This window comes from Sminthopsis crassicaudata, chromosome 1, assembly GCF_048593235.1.
Source record: "Sminthopsis crassicaudata isolate SCR6 chromosome 1, ASM4859323v1, whole genome shotgun sequence".
In the NCBI taxonomy this organism is placed as follows: Eukaryota; Metazoa; Chordata; class Mammalia; order Dasyuromorphia; family Dasyuridae; genus Sminthopsis; species Sminthopsis crassicaudata.
The window spans coordinates 406,208,829-406,220,348 of NC_133617.1; positions in this window are offsets into that span (position 1 = coordinate 406,208,829).

The window sequence follows — 11,520 nt, forward strand, 5'->3', positions numbered from 1 at the left end:
CTCAAACCCAACCAAGATTCTAACATATTCAGAGCAACAAGTTGTCCCTTCATGTGGACATGGGGAAGATTTATTACTTCATAGTTTGCCTCCTTGTCCAGTTACAATTTAAATCCCCACCTCCTTCTGTTGGAACTTAAAAACATGAAAAATGAATAGCTCTAGGTCTCTAAATGACTTCTATCAACTTGGAGTTCAATGTTCCTTTTTATCAGGGTGTATGTGTAGTTTTTATAGGTTTAATACCCAGTTCTTTCCATTGTTCTTTTGATTCCTACAATATAAAGATGCTCATTTTGTGTTTAATCTGGATTCTTATTTCATTCAATAAGCACTATTAAACATTTACTGTCAGTCAGACCACACGCTAAGCTCTTAGCATACAGAAGCACACAAAACAGTCCTTGTCTTCAAAAAGCTTCCATTCAATTGAGGACAACAACACATATTCATATCCCTGATACAAAGTAATTTAAGTAGCACCTACTCAGGTAAAATGTACTACCCAGAGAAAGGGGGAAAGAAGGACCAGGAAAAGCCTCATATAGAAGATGTCTCCTGGTTGATTTTTGAAAGAAACTAATAATTCTATGAGGAAGAAGTGAGGAGAAAATGCATTTTAGGCATGAGCCTGATTGAAGGCAGAATTGGGGTAGAATGTCAAGGAAAAGGAAAAGCAAATAGGCCAAGGGAACAGAATATACAGTTTGCAAAAGGCAATATATAAAGCTTAGAAAGATTTGCTTATTCTCTTGTGATTCATTGTTGTTAAGTTACTTAGTCATATCTGAGACTTTATGAGTCCATTTTGAGTTTTCTCAGCAAAGATGCTAATGTGGTTGGCCATTTTCTTCTCCAGTTCATTTTACAGATGACTTAACTAAGGCACACAGGACTAAGCAACTTGCCCAGGGTCACAGAGCTATATATCTCAGTATGTGTCTGAAGTTGAATTTGAACTTAGATCTTCCTGACTCTAAGCCTGAGACTCCCTTTTGTGATTTAGAAATGCTAAATTTATAGCCGCATTTCTTCAGACAGAGCTCATGAATGATTTCTTATTCCTCATAATTCCATTTCCCTGGAATTAGTGGCCCTGTGAATGAGACACAGTAATTCTTGAGTACTTAAAGGATTTCTTTCTGGATATTTGTAATATTATTTTCTTTGATGTGAAAGTTTTGGATTTTAGTTATGACATTTCTGGAATTTTCCTTTTGGGGTTTCTTTCAGAAGGTGATCCATGGATATTTTTAAATGTTATATTTTTCACAAAATAAAAGTTAAAACAGTTCTGTTAGGATTACTAAGTGAGAACTCAGGTTGTCTGGACAATTACAAGGTGAGAACTCAGGTTGACTGAGTTGAGAGAGGGGGCAAGCCCATTGGCTGAAGTGGTTCTTCCCAGAAGCCCTTGCATTATCCCACGCCCATTCTCTGGGAGGATAAAGAGGACAGCACTCCAGGAAGAGAAGAAGACTCTGAATTGCATCAGGCTTGACGGGGCTCTCTGCAGGAAGGGAAGTCACTTCTTTGGACAAGAGTTAACAGCAACTGCCTGAAGACAACGGTTCGTTACAGGAAGAAGAATCTGTCTGAGAGATTTGAGTAGACACAGCAGATCTCTTCCCAGAGAGCGATCCAGCAGCTTCTGGAGACGACAGCTCACTACATTTGGCGCCCAACGTGGGGCATGGACTTTTGCTTATCCTGACAAGAGGAGCTAGACCAGACCTTTGCAATTTGGCGGCCGAACAGGGACAGACACGGTCCTGATTCCAGTGGAAAAGCCTCCCATCCAGATCTCAGTCTCTCTGACCCAGAACCGTGAGTAACAAGGAAACTTCGTTAAAGATTAAGTGAGCATGCTAATAGATAAATAAGGAACTTAACTTGTTAAGGGCTAAACCAGGAATCTCTTATAGTGAAATGGGGCAAACACCTTCTGTTCAAGGAAAATGTTTAGAGAGCATCATCAAGGTTATGAAAAGTCAAGGATTGATTATAATTTTAGAGGAGATTACTGAACTTTTAAGAACTGTGAAGGTCATATGTCCTTCTTTTTCTCTGGAAGAAGAATTGGATCCAGATGAGTGGAAATTAGTAGGAGAGCAATTAGGTGAACAGTACAATTACCTTTGTGACATTTTACCCTTTGGTTCCAGACCAAACTCAGTTTCCAAAGATACAATTCATACCTACAATTTAATCCAAATGGCTTTAAAAAATGTTATTCTAAAGGAAGAGATGAAGGAGCAAAATGGGGAAGTGTCAACTAAACTAGGTGAAAAGGATGAATCAGATAACAATGAAGTTAAGTACAATTCTGAGCAACAGCAACAGGAGCACCTCCCATCTCCTCCCTCAATTAACCCTTCATGGGTGGAGCAAGAAGGAGGAGAGGAAGAGGCAGAAACACAAACAGAATTGCCTGTGAAGCAGCCTAAGCCTATGACAAGATTAGAAAAAGCATTGGTTAAAGCTAAGAGAGAAGGACAGGATATAAGTGATTTTATACATGCATATCCTGTGATTGAAAATATTGACTCTGTAGGTAAAAAAAGGAGAAGATATGGACCTTTATATTTGAATAAAATTAAGGATTTGAAAAAAGGTTGTACCCTTTATGGGGTTACATCAGCTTATGTCAAAATGTTACTAGATGGTTTGTCTTATGAAGTCCTAACCCCGAATGATTGGAAATCCATAGCAAGGATATGCCTGGAACCTGGAGAAAATTTATTATGGCTTGCGGAATTTCATGAATTATGTAAAATTCAAGTCAGATGCAATTTGGAAATAGGAGTTAACACACAATTCACTTTTGAGCACTTGGCTGGTGAAGGTCGGTATGGAGAGAATTCAGAACAGACTGATTATACCATGACAATATATGAACAAATTGCTAAGGCTGCAATAAAAGCTTGGGGTATCCTTCCTGGACAGAAAGTCGTGGAGAGGCTTTCACTAAAATACAGCAAGGTCCCAATGAACCTTTTGCAGATTTTGTGGGACGTTTGCAAACTGCTGTCAAAAGAACTATTGGAGAAAATTCAGCTACAGAAATAATGACCAGACATCTGGCTAAGGAAAATGCCAATGAGATTTGCAAAAGAATTGTATGGGGATTAGACAAAGATGCTCCTTTAGAGGAGATCATAAGACGTTGTGCTACAGTGGGAACAAATGCTTTTTACACCCGGACAATGATGAATGTGGAAAGGCAGGGTCCCTCCTGGCAAGGGACTTCTAGAGAAACTCGGCGATGTTTTCAATGTGGAAAAATTGGACATCTAAGAGCTCAGTGTAGGTATGGAGATACAGTGAGAAGACAGGGTGAAAGAAGACCTAAAACCCCATGTCCAAAATGCAACAGAGGACTCCATTGGGCATCAGAGTGTAGAATAATTCAGGGAAATGGGATGAGGGACCCAGGTCCAAGGCCCCAGGCAAAAAAGACTTGGGGCATGATGGCAGCTGATGTTACACCCAAAGAGCCTTTAGAAGGTCAGGACTCTGATTTGATCAACCAGCAGAAAAGCAATCACATGGCAGAAAGGGATTACCTGATAAGTGAGCCAAAAGGCAATCAGATTGCAAAAATGGATTACACTTGGGGAGAATACAGGCCTTTTAAACCAACAGGGCTGTGTCCAGTGCAAACAATTCCAATGTAATTGCCAGATGATGAGAAGAGATTTAGAAAGTGGTAAATAGAAGGTAATTAGATAGGTTAACTGCCTGGGAGAGAGGGTTTGCTTGTATTTCTTCAGCAGGAGAAGGAATCAGATGGGTGCCAACAAGTCATATTCGCCTTGTCCATCAGAGAGAGACAGAAAAAGAGAAAGACCTCAAAATAAAGGAGAAGATCTAAGAAACATCTGACACTGAAAGAGCATGGATAATAAGAAGACTGTTAAAGAACTTAAAAACCAGCAGGAATCATTGGACTTCCTCACACAAGATGAGCATAATGGACAATGGACTTATGGACATTTATAAATTTTCAATTTATGATTATTTGATTATGTTATATACTTCTAGCATGCGTTATGTTACTATGTTACTATATGCTTATGTAATTTATGTAATTATCTGTAATACTTCCCATATTGATGGATTTATGTTTCAAGGTCATTTATGTAATTATCTGTAATACTTCCCATATTGATGGATTTATGTTTCAAGGTCATGACTGTCCTATGTTCTAAATCAAAAGAAAGGGGGAGATGTTAGGATTACTAAGTGAGAACTGAGGTTGTCTGGACAGTGACAAGGTGAGAATTCAGGTTTTCTGGACAATTACAAGGTGAGAACTCAGGTTGACTTGATAGAAGGAGCAAGCCCATTGGCTGAAGTGGTTCTTCCCAGAAGCCCTTGCATTATCCCACGCCCATTCTCTGGGAGGATAAAGAGGACAGCACTCCAGGAAGAGAAGAAGACTCTGAATTGCATCAGGCTTAACGGGGCTCTCTGCAGGAAGGGAAGTCACTTCTTTGGACAAGAGTTAACAGCAACTGCCTGGAGACAACGGTTCGTTACAGGAAGAAGAATCTGTCGGAGAGATTTGATAGAAGACACAGCAGATCTCTTCCCAGAGAGTGATCCGGCAGCTTCTAGAGACGACAGCTCGCTACAATTGGCGTCCACACGTGGGGCAAGGACTTTTGCTTATCCTGACAAGAGGAGCTAGACCAGACCTTCGCAATTTGGCGCCCGAACAGGGACAGACACGGTCCTGATTCCAGTGGAAAAGCCTCCCATCCAGATCTCAGTCTCTCTGACACAGAACCGTGAGTAACGAGGAAACTTTGTTAAAGATTAAGTGAGCGTGCTAATAGATAAACAAGGAACTTAACTTGTTAAGGGCTAAACGAGGAATCTCTTATAGCTGAAATGGGGCTTGCTCCTTCTATCAAGTCAACCTGAGTTCTCACCTTGTAATTGTCCAGAAAACCTGAATTCTCACCTTGTCACTGTCCAGACAACCTCAGTTCTCACTTAGTAATCCTAACACAGTTCCATCAAGAAAGAAGTCTTTTTCTATTCCTCTTAATTTCTCCATAAACAATATGTTTAGTATCTCTCAAGTCATCACTTTAAACAAATTTTCTCAGATTTACTCACAATAAAATTATCTTCATAATTTTCCTAAAATGCATTGAAGTTATTATAAGAAAAATTTCCTTCTCATATCTTTAATATTCTCTTTATTTAATATCATAAATACCCATTTAAAAATATCCTCTCTAACCATGTAGAAGATAGCATCTCATAGGCAGTTAATTTTGTAACTCTAAAATTCAGGGGTTCTCAAACTACGGCCTGAGGGCCAGATGTAGCCTGCTGAGGATGTTTATGCAGCCCACTGGGTTATGGCAAATGGGCTGAGAGGTGGAAACAGAGTGTGAGTTTTTGTTTTTACTATAGTCCGGCCTTACAACAGTCTGAGGGACAGTGAACTAGCCCCCTATTTAAAAAGTTTGAGGACCACTGCATAGTCAACCCAAACTTTCATTCCCTCAAAATATTCTTAAGGATATATAAACAGTAACTGTAGAGCAGTAATGTTTGTCTCAAATAGAAACAGATCTCTGTGAATTGTGTATTGACAATGAAAATGCTGTCTCTATTGAATTGCATTTTTATTTATTTTGTCAAAGATTTCCTAATTTAATATGACTGGGATATCACTGAGCATGAGTTTGATCCCCCTTTGGCAGATCAAAAGGAAACCTACTGAAATAAATGTTATGGTGATAAATAATTTCAGTAAGTTTATATGTTCATAATCTTATATTAATGATCAAAGGGTCATCAGATGAAGTTACCATCTTGTGATGACTATCTCTTCTCTTGTTTCTTTTAACTGCCCCTGTGAGTTTTCCCTGTCTCATCAGCTGAGTTCCTTTTCATCTGAGTCTTACTTGTGTAACACAAGTGACTTCCATTATACTTGGCTCCTGCTTCAAGGTTCAGCATCATTGACTGATTTATAGCTGCATTTTTTGTTTGTTTCAGAAAGAGAAGTGACCTTATTTCACTGGTATATTGGGGAAAGAGAAAAATCAAAGGGATATAACAATATGGTAGTGTGGATAAAATATTTGATTTGGAGTTAGTAAGACCTAGACTCAAATTCTGCCCCATATTCTTCCTAGCTGTGTGACCCTTGGCAAGTCATATAACCTCTCCATGTTTCAGCCTCCTCATCTGTAAGCACCTTAACATTCATTATGAGTTTGAATTTACTATTCTTAGCTTGAATTTTCCTGATACTATTTAAACTACATTCATCTTCCATTATATATATATTTTTGTCTTCTGTATGCCTAAGTTAGGCAATAAATCCATATTGGTCTTATTAAATAGCTTTCCCTTTTAATTCTTATAGTAAGAATTTCTTTTTTGTACTTTCAGAATCTTATTCTTGAAGACTTTCCATCCTTCTTAGACCAACTTCCCTGATAATATTTTAGGCTATTGGAGCCTATTTGTACTTTTTCTGAAATCTACTCCCCCCCCCACTCAAAAGTAGGATGTTCATTCTCATCAAACAGTGATTGACTTCCCCCTCCATTTCCATCTCAAATTATTAGATATGTCAATAGCTTTCTCACAAGCACCCATAATTCCACCCACAATAACTAATCTCTCTTTGTTGGAAAGATTCAGATACAAAATAGAAATACCCCTTATTGTTTAAGAGCAACTAGGGAACAGAGTGGATAGAGTGCCAACATCACTTATAGTTTAAATTCATTAAACTTTTTAAGTAATGAAAATATTATTAAAGCAAATCAAGAAAACAGATACTCTACAGGAAGGGAAAGGGAACAAATTCTAGCAGATAATTGTCCCAATTAATTGAAACCCACCATTCTACTATACCTTACTATTGTTCCAGGTTTATAATGTATTTCATATACTGCTCGTGTATTTCTTCTTTCCATCTAGGTGGAATTAAATATCCCAAGGGCAAAATTGCTTCTGTATAAGTCTCTATTATACTTCACTTGGTTGGAATAGGCAATATCAGCCAAGGAAATGAACCACTCAACTTCCTCCTTTATCTGAATTTCTTCACATAAGTATCCTCAATATGCAGTGTATAGTTAAGTTATATTTACTCCACTTTCACCTACCCAGTTTCTATTGAATAATTATGCCCTTCCGGAACTATATTCCAGTCATGAGTGTCATTTCACTAAGTCTCAGTGATTCTTATGTGGCTTAATCTCCTAGTGTTAAGACCTCCAGTTCACTGGTTTATTGAAGGAGACATCCTTTGGTTAATTGCCCACATTTTATCCATTTATAGATAAACATCCAAGGCCATAAGCTTTATTGCTGACTCTCTTCTTGCACACTGTCTCCTATGATTTACCAGTGTACTTTATGTTATTGTATTCCTCTCTTGCAATTAACTGAGGTGTCTGAGTTTATTTTTTTTTCCTAGTCTGCTGCCATCTGTAATATCTGGTTTAGCAGATACATACATACATATATATATATGTGTGTGTGTGGGTTTCTACCTCTTACTCCACTTTTCATTTATTATTTATATTTTATTATTATAATATAATTGATGAGACAGTGGACAAGTAAATTCTTACCACTTTGCTACATGCTCTTCACCTATAACCAGGAGTCTACCACTTCTATATTTTAAGCAGCAGTGTGGCATAGTGACTAGTTGACCTTGGAGTCTGGAAAAACTGAGTTCAAATATTGCCTCTGGCTCTTGGTAGTTATGTGACCATGAGCAAATCACATAAGCTTTCTAGGCTTAGGTTTCTTCATCTATTAAATGGGTGTTTTGATACCTGTAGAGTCTTCATCTTAGACTTATTACTCTCAAATGAAATAATATATGTAAAAATTCTTTGCAAATTTTGAAATACCTATAAATGCCTGTTATTATTTATGCCATGCTTGAGAATTCCAAATATATGTGCTATGTTGAGCCTGTTGCTACATTCTTCAATATCAAATATTTTTCACATAAGTAATGCCTAAAGAGAAAATATTTATACAGCATTAGCCCAGTGCCTGGCACAGAGTAGGCACTTAAAAAATGATCATTCCCTTCTCCTATTTCCTAGTAGAGAATTGAGGTGAATTGAATTGTTCCCAATATGACTTTCCTTAACAGAGGTGAGGGATTTCTAATGGGGATACTAGCAAGCTATGGGCTTTGATGGAAATTCACATTTTTGTATAAATATGTAAATCTACCAAAAATAACTTATATAAATTAAAGGCACAATTTAAAAGACTATCCTTAAGTTACAGGCACATAAGGATTTCTGTGAAGATGAACTTAAATTAAAATCATACTTTTCTTCCCTTAAACCAACAGGGGTTTATTACAGTTGACTATCATAAATCATTTTTTTTCAATGATTTTTTTTTCTTTTCTTTTTAGTCTTTCTTTTCAGAAAGACTCTGCTTTCTAATATCCTAAAATGCAAGTATCTTTCTCTGCCTCCTCTATTTATTGTTCCAAATATTAGAATTTTGAAAAAAACATATTCATGTGCAAAAGCATTTCTAAACTAATTTTTTGTACTCAATTTCTTATTTATTTACTGCTTCATGAGGGATGGGAATAAAAGACATAAAAGGTGCTTTGTTTAAATACAGTCCCCTTTGCTGATTTACACAAGTCAGATGTGGCGCAGACCTACAATGAATGGAAAACTAGAGTTGTTCTTTTCTGAGTCTGATTTAAAAGGCCAATACTGCCATCTATTGAGATCTATTTAGAAAAATACCAATATATCCTTTTCTTTCTAATTGACTCAGTTTAAGAAATTGTATGAGTATAGACTGAAGAATTAAAAAGGAACAATTCCTGAAACATAGTAGACCATTACAAATGTTTAACAACTTGACCTTAGAACTCATGAGCTAATTATATTTTGAAGTGAGACCTTCAAACTTCAAGTTCAATTTATCCTTTTTTAAAATAATAGCTTTTTATTTTCAAAATACATGCAAAGACAGTTTTCACCATTTACCCTTATAAAACCTCATGTTACAAATTTTTCTCCATACCTCTCCCTCCCTTAGACAGCAAGTAATTCAATATAAGTTAAATGTGCAATTCTTCTAAATGTATTTCCACATTTATCATTTTGCATAAGAAAAATCAAATCAAAAAGGAAAAAATGAGAAAGAAAAAACAAGCAAGAATACAACAAAAAATATGAAAATACTATGTTGTGTCCATCTTCAGTCCCCCTAGACCACTCTGTGGATGCAAATGGCTTTCTCCACCACAATATTGGTATGACTCACCTCACTGTACAACTTATTCTTTTGAGAAAGTTCTCCACACTCTTAGAATCTTTTTTCCCCAAACACATGTAAAGATAGTTTTCAACATTTATTTTTGTAAGACTTTGTATTCCAAATTTATCTCTCTTCTTCCCTTGCTTCACTTCTCCCCCAAAACAGCAAGCAATCTGATATAGGTTAAATATGTACAATTCTTCTACACATATTTCTGTATTTGTCATGTTGTGCAAGAAAAATTGGATCAAAAGAAAAAACCCACAAGAAACAAACAAAAAGATGAAAATACAATATTTCAATCAATATTCAGCTTTGGTAGTTTGCTTTCTGGACACAGATGGCATTTTCCATTCCAAGTCTAATGAAATTGCTTTGAATTACCACATTGTTGAGCAGAGCCAAGTCTCTCACAGTTGATCATCATGAAATCTTCTTGTTACTTTGTACAATATTCTCTTGGTTTTGCTTGCTTCACTTAGTATCAATTCATGTAAGTTTTTCCTGACTTCTCTGAAATCAGCCTGCTCATAATTTTTATAGAATAATATTCCATTACATTCATATACCATAACTTTTTTAGCCATTCTTCAACAGATAGTTATCTACCCTATTTCCAGTTCCTTGCCACTATAAAAAGAGTTGCTATAAGTATTTTTGCACATATAGGTCCTTTTTCCTCTTTTATGATGTCTTTGGAAAACAGACTCAATAGTACTGCTCTTAGAATCTTGAATCAATTAAATTCAGCACATTATTATTAAAGGCTTACTACGATGCAATGTGCTGAGCTGGATCCTAGAAATGGAAAGATAAAAAGTAATAACCTGTGATATGCAGGCCTGAGGTAACACCAATGCCAAGGACTAAGGATGGACTGTTTGGCAAAGAATGCCAAATAAAAGAATGCAGCCTTATGAGGAAAATTGCAAGAGGGGAAAAAATGTCATTTAACTCATCCGTTCATAGTATATGCTCTTTGCATCTGATGCCACACCTTTAGACCACAGTCACAAACACCATTCTCACTTCCCATCTGGAGGTCTTTGGAGAACTTTTGCTTGACCTGGTACCTAGTATCTCTCAGTTACCATTTTATCCCCTATAGGGAATAAAATTGGGTTCCCTATCCCTAGGAGATTTCTTTTTTCCAAACCTTGTTACTTGCCCTTAATCACCAACAGATGTCAAACCTATTCCCTCCTAGAAAGTTAAAAAAAATGCCACTTGCCTTTTAGAAGTTTATAATTCAGTAAACAGAAAATACATGTGGACAGATAATTATAATACATTTTAGAATATGGTAGGACATAGAAGAAATCCGAATCAAATGAAAGATTATAGAAAAAAGGATCATCTCTAGGTAGGAGATCAGATAAGACATCATGGAGAGGGTGATATCTGAAGTGGGCCATGAAGGAAAGAGATTTCAGCAGGCAAAGATATGAAAAATTGTTTCAGGCATGGGGGCTATATGGGACAGGGGATTTTCTTGTACAAACAATAATAAAGCACAAGATTTGGTAACAATGAACAGTCTGCTTTGACTAGTATGTAGACTGTGTGAAATGGAGTATGAAATAATTCTGGAAAAATAGGTTGGAGCCAGCTCATGAAGAGTCTCTGTTAGGGAATGGCCAATTGTTTTTAGATTTAAGTTGGAACCAGCCTTACCCATGCTCTCACTCCCAAATGAAAACTTGGTTAGCAGGGTAGAGTGAAATGACAGATACAAATATCTGCCAAATAGATTTTTTATGCCCTGAGGTGACTCTGAAGTCATTTGGTTACATTCAGCAGCTAGTGAAGTAGATGATGCTTAAATTTTATCTCCTCTGCTGATCAGGACTTGATTTGGATAATTAGGATTGGGGCTCCAAGGAACAATCACCCATTTACTCAAAACCTGGGGGAGTTTACATTCTGGGGGTAACCAATACTTACACAGATACTAATAATAACTAGCATTTGTAGAATGCCTTAAGGTTTACAAAGTGCTTTCAAATATTTCAAATATCTTAAATATCTGGAAAATGGATGCTTTGATTATCCTAATTTTCCAAATGATGAAACTGAGGTTGACAGGAGTTAAGTGACTTTCCCAGATACATAAATATAGTAAATACATACAAAATAGATGCAAAATAACTTGAGAGGGCTGGGGCCACCCCTAGATGGTGACTGGGAATGGGGGCTGAGAGCACTAACCATTAGGATTGTCCA